This window comes from Suncus etruscus, chromosome 3, assembly GCF_024139225.1.
Source record: "Suncus etruscus isolate mSunEtr1 chromosome 3, mSunEtr1.pri.cur, whole genome shotgun sequence".
Taxonomy (NCBI): domain Eukaryota; kingdom Metazoa; phylum Chordata; class Mammalia; order Eulipotyphla; family Soricidae; genus Suncus; species Suncus etruscus.
Genome location: NC_064850.1, coordinates 157,780,105 through 157,793,001, shown reverse-complemented (window position 1 = coordinate 157,793,001; position 12,897 = coordinate 157,780,105). Strand labels below are relative to the sequence as shown.

Below are 12,897 nucleotides of genomic sequence, written 5' to 3'. Positions count from 1 at the left end.
TAGTAATTCCCAATCTGATGACCAGAGATACTTTACTCCATTCTAACAATGTTTACATAAGTCAAGAGGAACTGTGGATACTTTCAGGTAATAGGACATAGAAAAACCATAGTGTGTGACCATTGAGATTCTAGGGAGAAGAAAAGCATCAACATAAGAGTTTAGATATGCGTCTGGAGCAACACAGTATTGATAGGTACTATTTCCTTTAACCAGAGCTCTGTGAGAGAGAAGAAAATGCCTGGAGTCAAACCTAATTAGGAATCACTAATCTTGGATGAGATGGTGCCCCTCTGTGATCTTTCTCTATCTCTGAAGTGGTGTCATCTAAATCTTTTTACCTCAAGGAGAATCCCCAGATCAGTTGCTCTACAGAAGTTTCTGTCTGCTATTGGGAAATAATATCAGAGAGAGCATCCAAAACTTAGAGGTGCTGAAAGTCACTTTTGAAAATAGTTAGGAACATAAAGAAGTAATGGCATGAGCTCAGAGGTGTAAGGGATAGCGCTACTAAAGCGGAAAGTAACACCAATATTCAAACAAAGGTTTTCTATGTTTAAGGCATACACCCCTGATTTCTAAAAAATTTCCACAGCAGTTGAAGCTACATCATAGTTCTTTCAAAAATAGTATTACAAGGTGAAAGAGAGATAGCTCAGTGGGTAAGATCCTCAACGTGCAAAAATTCTATATGGTTCTTTAAGATTCACTTGGAGTAAGTCCTGAGCATCACTGTGCATAGTCAACAAGCATACATGTAAATATTTGAATATATGTATTTATATGTAAACAAATATCAATTATATATAAAATATATTTAGTTACTGACCATCTCAAAACAATATTAAGAGGAATAAAATCTATGATGTATATTATGATGTATATTGACAGTCTCCAAAATCAATAAAAATATTTGCCATTTCTATGTGCATAAAATGATAATGAAAAGAAATAAACATAACTCATTAATTAATGTATCTAAAGCAGTCAAGTACTTAAAAATCAACATAAATGAAGCTGTAAAATTTATTTTGTAAAATTGTAATTCAATATTAAAATAAATAAAATGTATAAAGGATTATATGTATCTAAAGAAATATTTTCAAAAGTTTCATTGAATTCTTCAAGAATATAGAACATATTTTATTGAAATTGTATTTAGTTGGAGAACACTACAGATAATACAAAAACTACTTTGAAAATCTTATTCCATGAAACATGATAACCTGAAAGAAATGAATAAATTCTTGGACTTCTATAATCTTCCAAAGTTAAACCAGGATGATCTAGCATATTTAAGTAGACCCATTACTACTGAGGAAATCAAGAAGGTAATTAAAAGTCTTTCCAAAAACAAAATCAAAAGCTCAGACCCACATGGATTTACTAATGAATTTCTTCAACCTTAAAAAGGAATTACTAACAATCCTTTTAAGGCTCTTTAAGAAAATTGAAGAAACAGGAACACTCCCAAATAGTATTTATGAAGCTAACACAATCTTAATACTGAAACCAGACAGAGATTCTGGAAAAAAAGAGGAAACTACAGACCAAGATCCTTCATGAACACAGATGCAAATTTTCTCAACAAAATTCAGGCAAATAGAATTCAACACTTCATCAAGAAGGTCATACACCAGGACCAAGTAGGTTTCATTCCAGGAATGCAAGGATAGTTTAAAAATGTAAATAAATTGATATAACATACTATATCAACAGCAAGAAAAATAAAAAATTATATGATCATATCAATAGATGCAGAGAAAGCATTTGATAAAGTTCAATACCCATTCATGATAAAAATGCTCATCAAGATGGGAATAGAAAGAACTTTTATCACTATAGTTAAGGCCATCTACCACAAGCCAATTGCAAATGTTATTCTCAATGAGAATAAACTAAAAGTATTTCCTCCAAAATCTGGTACAAATAAGGTTGCCCCTCTCAGCCTTCCTACTCAATATAGTGCTGAGTAATTGCTCAACATAGCAATTAGGCAAGAAAAAGATATCAAGTGCATCCAGATAGGAAAGGAAGAAGTCAAGTTCTCAATGTTTGTAAATGACATGATACTATACTTAGTAAACCCTAAAAACTTTACCTAAAAGCTTCTAAAAACAATAGATGCATATAGCAAAGTGGCAGGCTATAAAATTAACATTCAAAAAATAAATTGCCTTCTTGTACACCAATAATGATAGAGAAAAATGGACATTAAAAAACAATCCCAGTGCTCGCTTAGGCAGCACATATACTAAAATTGGAACGATACAGAGAAGATTAGCATGACTCCTGCGCAAGGATGACATGCAAATTCGTGAAGTGTTTCATATTTAAAACAAACAAACAAACAAAAACAATCCCAATCATATTAGTGTCATACAACTCAAATACCTTGGAGTCAATTTAACTAAAGAGGTGAAGGACCTATAGAAAAGAAAACTACGAAACCTTGCTTCAAGAAATAAAAGGGGACACAGGAAATGGAGACACATACCCTGCTCATGGATTAGGAGGAGTAATATCATTAACATGGCAATACTCCCCAGAGCTTTTCCAGATTTAATGCAATCCCATACGCATGACATTCTTCAAAGAAGTGGATCAAACACTCCTGAAATTCATTTGGAACAATGAACACCCAAGAATAGTTAGAGCAACCCTTGGGAAAAGGAATATGGGAGGCATCACTTTCCTCAATTTTAAATTTCATTATAAAGCAATAGTTCTTAAAGCAGCATGATATTGGAATAAAGACAGACCATCAGATCAGTGGAATAGACTTGAGTATTTGGAGAATGTTCTCCAGACTTACAATCAATGGATCTTTAATAAAGGGGCAAGAAAAACATAATAGCATAATGTAGCAAGGAATGCCTCTTCAACAAGTGGTGGTGGGACAACTGGTCAGCCACATGCAAAATAAGCAAACTCAGACCTTCATCTAACATCATGCACAACAGTAAAATTTAAGTGGATTAAAGACCTTTATAGCAGACCCATAATCATAAGGCATATAGAAAACATATAGGTAATGGGGCCGGGTAGGTGGCGCTGGAGGTAAGGTGTCTGCCTTGCAAGCGCTAGCCAAGGAAGGACCGCGGTTCGATCCCCCGGCGTCCCATATGGTTCCCCCAAGCCAGGGGCGATTTCTGAGCACATAGCCAGGAGTAACCCCTGAGCATCAAACGGGTGTGGCCCAAAAACCAAAAAAAAAAAAAAAAAAAAAAAAAAAAGAAAACATATAGGTAAAACACTCTATAACATTGAGACTAAAGTCATTTTCAAGGAGGAAACATCACTCTCCAAATAAGTGACAGCTTCTTCACCTAAAAGGAAATAGTGACTAGGATACAAGATCCACCCACTGAATGGGAGAAACTATTCACCCAACGCCCATCAGATAAGTGCTAATATCTAAGATGTATAAGGTACTGACAAAACTTAAAAAGAAAAAAATATCAAATCCCATCAAAAAAATGGGGAGAAGAAACAGATACTTTCTCAAAGAATAAATACAAATGGCAAACAGCAAATGAAAAATACTCCACAGGACTAATCATCAGGAAGATGCAAATCAAAATAACAATGAGGTACCATCTCATGACACAGAAACAGGCAACATCACAAAGAGCAATAACAATCGATGCCGATGGGAGAGAATGTGAGGAGAATGGAACTACCATTCGCTACTGGTGGGAATGCCATTTATTCCAGCATTTATGGAATACAATATGAAGATTCCTCAAAAATCTGGAAATTGAGTTCCCATATGATGCAGCTATACCACTCTTAGGGATATACCTAGGAACACAAAAACACAATAAAAAATGCTTTCCTCACACATGTATTCATTGCAGTACTATTTACAATAGCCAGAATCTGGAAACAACCTAGATGCCCATCAACAAATAAATGGCTTAAAGAAACTGTGGTTCATATACACAATGGAATATTATGTAGCCATCAGGTATTATGAAGTCATGAAATTTTCCTATAAGTGGATGGACATGGAAACTATTATGCTGAGTGAAATATTCAGAGGGACAGAGATACACAAAATAGTCTTACTCATTCATGGATTTAAAAAAAATAGGTTCCAGAGCAGTGGCACAAGCGGTAGGGTGTTTGACTTGCAAGCACTAACCTAGGATGGATCATGGTTCGATCCTCTGACATCCGATATAGTCCCCCAATCCAGTAGTGATTTCTGAGCACATGCTCAAGAGTTACCCCTGAGCATCACCAGATGTGACCCAAAAAAGCAAAATAAATAAATAAAAAGAAAAATAAAAGACATTATTGTAAGAATTCTCAGACATGAGAGAAGAGAATCAAAAGAACAAGCTCTCTAATACGGAGACACCATAAAATAGTGGTGAATGCAGTTAGAGATGTAACTACAATAACAACTACTGTGAAAATATTTATGTGTGAGAGAAGTAGAATGCCTGTCTCAAATACAGGCAGGGATTGGGAAAGAAGGAAGAGAGGCATAAGATATTATAAGAAATTGTATTAAATGATGTGTCTATCAAGATGACATCCAGGGATTAGGTGAGTGACTGTGGGGTTGGGGGATTCTAAATTATGAGAACCTAAAACAATTAATGATAACTTTGTAAATCATAGCTTTTTAATTAAATAAATATTAATTAATGACAACTTGAGAAATTGTGCTTTATATTTTAAAATATATTTATATAAAATGTTATTCTACAATTTTAGTAATTAAAAGTGTGGTGGTTCTAGAACAAAAGCACATTCTCAGATCAATTAAATAGAATTGAGAGCACAGAAATTAGACCTTAGTCAATTCTAGACAAGCTACACAAGAGCCAAAGCATAAGGTGGAAGCAGGGAATCCTCTTCAAGATAAAGCACTGGGAAAGTTGATTATCACCTCAGGGGTAAAAATAAATCACGTTTTTTAAGTTTGTAGTGTTAGTTTTTTCAAATCAGTTAATAATTTATAATTAAAAAATATATGCATATGATCAAATGATTTTAAAAATAAAAGTTAAAAGTAAAATTTTGGGGGGGGCACACCTGTTTGATGCTCAGGAGTTACTCCTGGCTAAGCACTCAGAAATCGCCCCTGGCTTGGGGGGACCATATGGGACGCCAGGGGATCGAACCGTGGTCCTTCCTTGGCTAGTGTTTTCAAGGCAGACACCTTACCTTTAGCGCCACCTCACGGGCCCCTAAAAGTAAAAATTTTTTGTGATATAAACTTTAGATTTATATTTGTTGAGAACTAATTAGGAAATGAACATATTCTATCTTTGGATCTTTTTCATTTATTTTCTTTATTTAAATGACAAAAATTATAAAATTGTATTTTCTCTTGTCATTTTGTTTTAATAAATATCACCTTTAATAATTAAGAAAAATGACACTAACTTTTACCTCTGTACTACAATAATTATTCTCAGCATCTTTTGTCTAAAGGAGATAGTTCAATATAATCTGTGCCCCCTTTCACTTGATTTGTTAGAAACTTTCAATTATGCAGTTTATATTAAGTCAAACTTACATAAGTTTGTTTTCCACAGATTATTTTTATTGCTATACTTATTACTTTACTTCTACACCTTGATATTTACTTTCAATACATCTGACACTGTTACAATAGTGGATTCCTAAAAGCTCTGTAAGAAATCATTTACTTCATTGCAGTGGTTGGCCATGCATCCTTAGTGATATCAATCTGTGTTCTGTAAATAAATTGTTAATAAACACACATTTATTGGCATCAGCCACAAGAAGAGATAAAATCCCCAGCCAATTATCTGACTGTTCTAGAAATCGTTGATTTGCAATCGGATATGCTGTGTTAATATCCTTGTAGGTTCTCTGTGGGAATACTTCCTGAACAGCATACCTATCACCTCATCACAGGGAAACCCCAGAGCAATCAGAAGTCTCCATTATATCAGTCAGAGAGAAAACTACAAGACCTCATATTCTCCTCCTTCCTTCTAGGCCATGTAGCATGCCCTGCCAATAAAAATAAAAGGCCCTTTAAAAAGGAAGCTGTGTAGCACAATACATAAATTTCTCTCTGTGTGTGTTTCAACACCCTTCTCTTTCCCCCTGCTTCTCTTCAACTTTAATAAGATGGAAAGTCTCATGTGCCAGTATACACAAGGATTGCTCCTTTTAAAGACTATGCCAGATAGCATTCTGAAACACACATTTTGAGAAGAGCAGTGGCATTATCAAAAGCTGCTATTAAAGGAAAAACTTTCAGAGGATGCAGTGTTTCTAAGAGAAACATTTGTACTATGCTTGGAAAAATGTTTTTATTTTGTTTGGGGAACACATCCAGGGTCACTCGGGTTACTCCTGGCTCTGCACTCTTAAATCACTCCTGACAGACTGGCAGGACCATATGTGATGCTGAAAATTGAACCTCCAGTCTATGGCATGCAAGGCAAACGCCCTGCCCACTATGCTATAGCTATGGCCCATGCATGGAAAATTTTATTAGAACTTGTCATATATGAGGACATATAATTAGGTTTTGAAAAAGCATGCTTTAAAAATCATTTTGCACTAATTTTTTCAAATATATTAGGTTTCCTTTAAAATCTGATGACATACATACCCAAAAGTGTCTATATGTGTTTTTGTAAATATGTATGTATCTGTGTATTTGTATAGATGTACATGTATGACTAGTCCATGGGATCACCAAATGAATTCAATGTACATACATATATATTACTTCAAACTTATTTATTCATTCTGAATTGTGATGCTTTTACATAGTACAAATAGTACTGTCCTCTCAGCGACTGAAAAGGAGGCGTTTAAATCTTCTCTTTGACTACTGATACACTCCTGGCTTTATATTCTAGAAACTATGCTTAATAAATTTTGTGCTATATATTTAGAGGTAAATGAAACATAATCAGGGCAAATTAAAAAGGATTATGGGTATTGTCTTGTACTTTAAAGGTCTAAATTTACTCTCCCTCCTCTTTAATAACCTTTAGATCAAAAACAATCATTGTTGCTTTCTTCTCAGAGCACATTAATCACACATTTACCAATAACATATTTTGCATATAATGACTTTTATGTTTCAAGTCTATAGATCAAATTGGAAATTTTGAAGAGAGTTGATGTAGACTCATAACTGGAAACACACATGAAATTTCTATATTGCAATGAGGTAAGAAACTTTCTTTTTTGTCAAGGAATCTTGGTATATTTGCTAGTTTCTTTTGTGTTATAAACATTAAAGAGGGAGGTTTGCCTCATTAGAAACCTTAATATCTAAATGTATTAACCTCTACAAATTATCTTTATTAAAATTCCTTTTGAGGGTCCACACCCGTTGGTACTCTGGGCTTTATCCTGGCTTTGTTTTCAGAGATTACTCCTTGTAGAATCTGGAAAGCATATAGAATGCTAGGAATTGAACTTAAATGGACTCTTCCCAATATACTATTCATCTAGCCCATGGAGCCATCAAATAGATGTCACAGCCTACCAGCTTAATACACAAAATCGTCAGTATCACATATTAATGAAAGGTAACTTGAAAGCAGAAAAATTATTAAATACAAATTATGAGAGGTTGCTATGACAAACTTTCATAACTTTCAAACTTCAATATAAGCCAATCAAGAATTATATTGAAGGGAAATTTTAATAAGATATTGCTGACTTGAAAAAAACTTATTTAATTTCCAGTGATATATTTCATTGGGTAAAAGAGGAAAAGCAAATATTTCTTAAAAATTGCAGAAAAAAATCTTTATAATGAGTATGTTACGCATTATAAAGAAATTAGTACCTAATCATAGGATCTGGAAAATTATATAGACTCATCAATAAGTATATAATAAAATCTATCATATAGGGGCTAGGTAGATAGTACAGTGAAAAGAGGAATGTGATTGGTCTTTGTTTGATTCCTGATGCAAAATATAACGTCTTAAGCCCTGACAGGACACAGAACCAGGAGTAAACCCTGAAAACTGCTAGTGTGACCACAAAACAAAATAGACTAGTGTCATAGCTCAGTATGTAATAATTTTTAATTTCTTACTGAAACAATACTAGAATATTTTACAATTAAAGATATTTTGGTGACTTATTTTATTCCAAAATAAAGTAATTTAATTATAAAACATTTAAAATTTTATTGTGTCTGAACCATCAAGTTATGTTTTCTTTTTTCCTTTCTTTCTCTTTCTTTTTGTAATTATTTATTCAATTTGATCACAAACATGATTGTAGTTCAGTTTCAGTGATATTAAGAATCCCCCCTTGACCAGAGAAACATTCTCATCACCAATGTCCCAAATCTCCTACCATCATACTCCCCCTGCCTGTATTTGAGACAGATTTTCTACTTTCCTCATTCATTCACATTGTTATGTTAGCTATTATGTTAGTGTAGTTATTTCTCTAACTGCACTCACCACGTTTTGTGGTGAGCTTCAAATCATGAGCTGGACCTTCCAGCCATCATCTCTATTGTTTATGAGAATTATTACAAAAATTTCTTTTATTTTTCTTAAAACCCATAGATGAGTGATATATGCTGTGTCTATCTCTCTCCCTCTGACTTATTTCACTCAGCATAATAGATTCAATGTACATCCATGTATAGGAAGTTTTATGACTTCATCTCTCCTGATGACTGCATAATATTTCATTGTGTATATATACTACAGTTTCTTTATCCATTCATCTGTTGAAGGGCATCTTGGTTGTTTCCAAAATCTGACTATTGTAAATAGTGCTGCAATGAATATTGGTGTGAGGAAGGGATTTTTGGATTCTATTTTTGTGTTTCTAGGGTATATTCCTAGGAGTGGTATATCTGGATCATATGGAGTTAATTTTTCAGTGAATCTTCATATTGTTTTCCATAAAAGTTGGACTAGACGGCATTCCCACGAGCAGTGAATGAGTTTCTTTTTCTTCACATCTCCAACCGCACGGATAGATCTTGTTCTTTGTGTTGTGTGCCAATTTCTTGGTGTGAAATGATAACTCATTGTAGTTTTGATTTGCATCTTCTTGATGATTAGTGATGTGGAGCATTTTTTTGTGTGTCTTTTGACCATTTCTATTTCTTTTTTGACAAAGTGTCTGTTCATTTCTTCATCCCAATTTTTGATGGAATTAGATTTAGTAATGGGGGGTGTTAAGGTATGCTACATCCTGCTTATTCAACTCTGAAAGCTTAAAAGAGTCCTAATAATTTATCCATTTCTTTCAGGTTCTTATGTTTCATGGCATAGAGTTTCTCAAAGTATTCTCTGGTTACCCTTTGAATCTCTGCAATATCACATTTTTGTTTCTAATACAGGTTATCAAGTTTCTCTCTGAGTTTTGCCAGTGGTCTATCAATCATGTTTCTTTTTTTCTTTTTTTTTTTTTTTGGTTTTTCGGGCCACACCCGTTTGATGCTGAGGGTTTACTCCTGGCTAAGTGCTCAGAAATTGCCCCTGGCTTAGGGGGACCATATGGGACGCTGGGAAATTGAACTGCGGTCCTTCCTTGGCTAGCTCTTCCAAGGCAGAAGACACCTTACCTCTAGTGCCACCTCGCCTGCCCCAATCATGTTTATTTTTTCAAAGAACCAACTTCTGGTTTCATTGATCTTTCCGATTGTTTTTTGGGTTTCCACTTCATTGATTTCTACTCTTAGCTTTGTTATTTCCTCTGTCTACCTATTTTTGGTTCTTGTGTTTATCATTTTCTAATTTTACAAGTTGCACCATTAAGAAGGTATGCTCCTTCTTTCTCCTTCATGTTTGTTTGCTATAAATTTTCCTCTCAGTAATGCTTTTGCTGTGCCCCATAGATTCTGATATTTTTTTGTCTTCATTGTCATTTTTTTCCAGGGAAGTTTTAATTTCCTCTTTCATTGGGGAATTGAACCCAGGACTGCCCACATGCAAGCAATGTGTTCTGCCTCTGAACAACATCCCTGCCCCCCCTGTGGAAATGGGCTTTAATTATTAAAATTGTGCACAAGGAAATTGGGGGTATTGCAGTTATAGTGGAAACTATAGTGGAATAATTTCCTCTCATTTCATCTCTGACCCAGCTTTTGTTCAGTAGTAGGCTGTTTAATTTCAGTTTTTATATTTTTTCTTGTGTGTGTCTTTGTAGCTCACATCTAATTTCAGAGCCTTGTGATCAGTGAAGGTAGTCATCAAGATTTTTATCCTCTTGATTATATGGAGCTATGTTTTATGTGCCAGCAAGTGGTCTATCCTGGAGAATGACTCATGCACATTAGAGAAGAATGTGTATCCAGGTTTCTGGGGATGGAGTGTCCTATATATAGCTATTTGGCCTCTTTCATTTTTCTTTTGAGGGCTACTATATTTTTGTTGGGTTTCATTCTGGTTAACCTATCAAGTGTTGACAGGGCTGTGTTAAGGTCTCCCACAATTATTGTGTTATTATTGATATCCTCTTTCAAATTTTTAATAATTCTATCAGATATTTTGCAGGTCTCTCATTGGGTTTAGTAGTATGATTTCTTTCTGCTGCACATATCCCTTATTAGTATGAAGTGTTCATCATCTACAAGTTTTCTTAGTCTAAAGTTTGTGTCATCTGATATTAACATAGTCACTCCAGCTTTTTTAAGCATGTTGTTAGTTTGGATGATTTTCCTCCAGTCTTTGTTTTGAGTCTGTGTTTGGTCTGACTGTTCAGGTGTGTTTCTTGTAGGCTGCAGAATGTTGGGTTCATATTTTTGAACCATTTAACCACTCAGTGTCTATTAATTGGTTCATTTAGTTCATTGACATTGAGTGAGATGATTGTCATGGGATTTGATGTCATCTTTTTGTATAAGTTTGGTGTGTCTGTTGATCTGGCCTGTCTTAAAGTAGACCTTTCAGCTTTTCTTTTAAAGATGCTTTTCTATCTGTAATGTTTCTGAGCCTTTGCTTATCTGTGAAGCTTTCTATACTTTCTTTAAAACTGAACCTGAATTGGGCTGGGTGCAGTATTCTAGAAGCATCCATTTCATTCAGTCTTTTTACAATATCCCACCACATTTTTCTGGCCTTGAGAGTTTCTTGTAACATGTCTGCTGTAAAACTTAAGGTTGTTCATTTGAATGTAATTACCCTTTTTGATCTTGCTGCTTTCAGTATTCTATTTCTATCTGTGGGATTTGTCGTTTTGACTAGAATGTGTCTTGGGGTGTTTTTCTTCGGGTGTCTTTTAGTTGGTACTCTTCAGGCATGTAGGATTTGTTTGCATGCAGTCTTTAGCTTTGGGAGTTTCTCTGTGATGATGTCTTTGACTGTTGATTCTTCCTGGGGATCTCCTTCCTTGGCCACTGGAACTTCAATGATTCTTATGTTGTTTCTGTTGTGTTTACCAAATGCTTCTATTTTCATCTGTTCACATTCTTTGAGTACTTTTTCCATTGTCTGATTTTTGCCTTTTGGTTCTTTTCCAATCTCTTCTATTGCATGGAGTTGTTCTGCATTTAATCTTCCAGTTCACTTATTCTGTCTTCTGCTGCTGTTACTTTATTGGAGAGGCTTTCAATTGAGGTTATCAGTTCAGCAAACCATGTTTTTTCAGACCTGTTATTTCAGTGTGTAGTTTTTTGATTTCTATCTTTGTGTTGTGTTCTGCTTGAGCTATGTTTTCTTTGATTTCCATGAGGATCCTCTATATTTCTATTCTAAACTCCTTATCTGAGAGATTAATCAGATGGTTGGTATTTTTTTGGTAATCAAGATATTATCTTTATTCTCCCTGTGCACAGTTTTTGCCTATAAGGTTTCCCCATTGTCACACGTGTAGTGTGATTTTTTCCTACGTGTTATGATGGGGTTTATTAATTAAAAAGAGTGTTTAGTTGCAAAGCAAAGCAGATGGACCAAACTCTTCTGGAGCCTTTAGGAGACAGTTTACTCTGGGTCTTCTTGGCCTTCTCAAGAGAGTTTCAGAAGACAGAGAGAAGAGAAACAGGCAAAAGCGATAGATCTTCTAAGTCTCTCTCCCAAATGCTACACTCGAAGCATGGCCCAGACACCTCCTGCCTTCACAGACAAAGGAGCTAACTTTCTGCTGGGGCACCTCTGGGAGCCAGTTTTCGCTGGGTCTTCCTTGGTTTTCTCAGGAGAGTTTTAGGAGACAGAATCCGAGAGACATAAGCAAAGGTACTTTTTCTTTCTTTCTTTCTTTCTTTCTTTCTTTCTTTCTTTCTTTCTTTCTTTCTTTCTTTCTTTCTTTCTTTCTTTCTTTCTTTCTTTCTTTCTTTCTTTCTTTCTTTCTTTCTTTCTTCTTTCTTTCTTTCTTTCTTCTTTCTTTCTTTCTTTCTTTCTTTCTTTCTTTCTTTCTTTCTTTCTTCTTTCTTTCTTTCTTTCTTCTTTCTTTCTTTCTTTCTTTCTTTCTTTCTTTCTTTCTTTCTTTCTTTCTTTCTTTCTTTCTTTCTTTCTTTCCTTCTTTCTTTCTTTCTCTTTCTTTCTTTCTTTCTTTCTTTCTTTCTTTCTTTCTTATTTCTTTCTTTCTTTCTTTCTTTCTTTCTTTCTTTCTTTCTTTCTTTCTTTCTTTCTTTCTTTCTTTCTTTCTTTCTTTCTTCTTTTTCTGGGGGGGGTTGGGTGACACCAGTTTGTGCTCAGAAATTACTGTGAGCTCTGAGCTCAGAAGTCTCTTCTGACAGGCTCAGGGTCCATATGGGATGCCAAGAATAAAACTAAGGTCCATCCTGGTTGACCACATGCAAGGCAAACACCCTACCACTGTGTTTATCCTCTGGCCCCATTTTGTAATTTTTTTAATAAATGATTCAATTTACTTTTTAGCTTATTGGCCACATCAGTTTTACATCTTTAGAAATAAAAGTAATATCTATATATTTATAAATACAGGGGTAAAATTTATATAGTT

The 12,897-nt window shown here is 34.6% G+C and overlaps 1 non-coding gene across 1 annotated transcript; it reads left to right on the top strand.

Moving 5' to 3' along the window:
* The first annotated feature begins 2,230 nt into the window (after positions 1–2,230).
* On the top strand, positions 2,231–2,337 carry LOC126005737 (U6 spliceosomal RNA). The gene has a single exon (XR_007494774.1). It is a non-coding gene; the product is annotated as a U6 spliceosomal RNA (small nuclear RNA).
* Positions 2,338–12,897: the final 10,560 nt, after the last annotated feature.